Below are 2,260 nucleotides of genomic sequence, written 5' to 3'. Positions count from 1 at the left end.
CCCATACCCCAACCTGTTTGTCTGTATTTGTTTTCCTGTCTCTGTCTGTCTGTTTAGGTACATGCACTTCCACACATGCACTCTCACTGAGAACCTCAACTAATTAGCCAGTCTTTCATTCCAAACCTGTCATTGTGCATTCATTTGGATTGCAAACATTTCTCACCACAAAACTATTGATTCAAAATATATAGTACGTTTATTGTGAAATGTAATGAACACTGGTTAAATCACCAAAACACAACATATTGATATCTTTTCAATTTAGTCATTTTAACTACCAGTTAATCCAATAGCAAACAATGCCCTTAGAAGTGCTGAAAGTAATATGCTACAGTACTGTAGATTACAGTAGATTACACCGTTTTCACATTAGGCAATACATTTACATTATGCAAAAAAATTGACAAATCTATACCAATCAAAGGTGTGCTCAATGAAGACATCCTCTACAATCATTCATGCAAAAAATCAAAACAAATCCTGATATAATTGCCACTGTCTCTAATCAACTATAAGAAATTAAATGAAACAAATTAAATGAATGAAAATAAAACATAACGCTTAGCACGCATTCATTTGCATCAAGCCTGTCTTGAGCATTTGGCCGATGTGTTTCATAGATACCTGGTGCCACTTCAAAAGGTGTCCGATTGTTGGTAGGCTGAGGGATGCCACATTGGCAAAGGTGTCATTGTTTTCCTCAACGGCCTGATTTATTTCAGACAGCTGTATGTCATTCCTGGCCCTCACCATTTCCACCACTGTCCACTCCTGCTGGTCGTTCGGTCAGCACACGGCCACAGCCAACAACATGGAGTGTCCTGTCAATTCTGAGGGTAGAACAGAGTATACTGTCAATATATCATACTGTAAGAATACTGGAACATGTTTTGTGAATTTACATGCATTACAATATGTAATTTGCTATAAATATAATGGTAAAGCATAGTGAATATCCTGCAGACTTACTGTTTTTCTTGGTGAAATGCTATGATCAAATTGACAGTTGATCTTTTCAGATTGGGGTGAGAGAATCTGTCAGATTTGTCCATGGTAAGGCCTCTGTTTACCACATGGTCAACGAAGATGGCCTGGACTTCATTAGACACAACAGTTTCCTGCCGTCTGCCTCCCTCTCTCTGATGTCCACCTCTTTGACAGGACCAACGGCCACCTCTTTGACCTCTTTAATGGGGCCCATGCCCACCTTTCTGATGGGCCCCTTGTCCACGAGCTCTTTCATTTCTTCCTCTCCCTAGCTGTTGATAGAAATTGCAAGTGTTCACACATCCCCTTTAGCATCTATATGGTGACCAACTGTGGTTACCACTATGTGAAATCAAGAGTAGTCATAATGTATGGTTATCATGTATCCTACATGTCATTTAGGTGTTTATACTTTACACACATTTCTGTATTCTCAAAATCCATATATAGTAGACAAAAGTTACCAATCTATAGGTTTACCAAACAGTTAGTTTAGTGATTAACCATTAGTTGGTTGGATTAAGTGATGGTCAAATGTATTTAAACAAATGAGAATCATGTGAAAATTGTGAGCATTGCATTATGAAAGGTATTTCTAGATGAAACACTGATTAGGTTTGGTGAAAAAGTTGTGATTTTGTGTGTTGTACTTAGTCAATTGAAAAGGTGCTTAAAGTTTGGGGAAAAAAGCCATTTTGATCATGTTTGGAGTTGTGAAAATAGTACCAAACCAAGAGAATAAAAAATAAAAAGGCAACACGCTGCTCTGAGAAACAGACCGACAGTAAATGCAGTAGTATGGCATTGATGTAATTCTCTAGATCTACAGTAGAGGTCCCTGTTGCTCATTAACTCCCTGGGGTCTGTCCCAAATGGCAACCTCTTCCCTATGGGCCCTGGTCAAAAGCAGTGCACTAGATAGGGTGTCATTTGGGATGCAAACCCAATTTGTTTACCTAAGGCCCATTAGAACTCTGGGCCTTTTCCCTTGAAGCACAGGACAGAGGTGACAGTAGTGTCAACAGCATTCCTTCACCTGGTCTGTGTATACACAGAAGCAGGTGCACGAAAGTTACACAATGGTTGGCTTGACTACACCTCTCATTAATAGCCATCACAATCACCCACTTTCTCATTCAGTTCTGAGTTACTAAGCACCTAACTAATTAGAGTTTTTCAATAAACTCTCAACTTCCAGACATATGAACAGAAGCATTATTTACTTAACTTATTTAAGAATACAATACAGAAACAATATTAAACAAGTGAA

Source organism: Salmo salar, chromosome ssa14, assembly GCF_905237065.1.
Source record: "Salmo salar chromosome ssa14, Ssal_v3.1, whole genome shotgun sequence".
NCBI classification, from domain to species: Eukaryota; Metazoa; Chordata; class Actinopteri; order Salmoniformes; family Salmonidae; genus Salmo; species Salmo salar.
Note: the sequence above shows the minus strand (reverse complement) of the source record.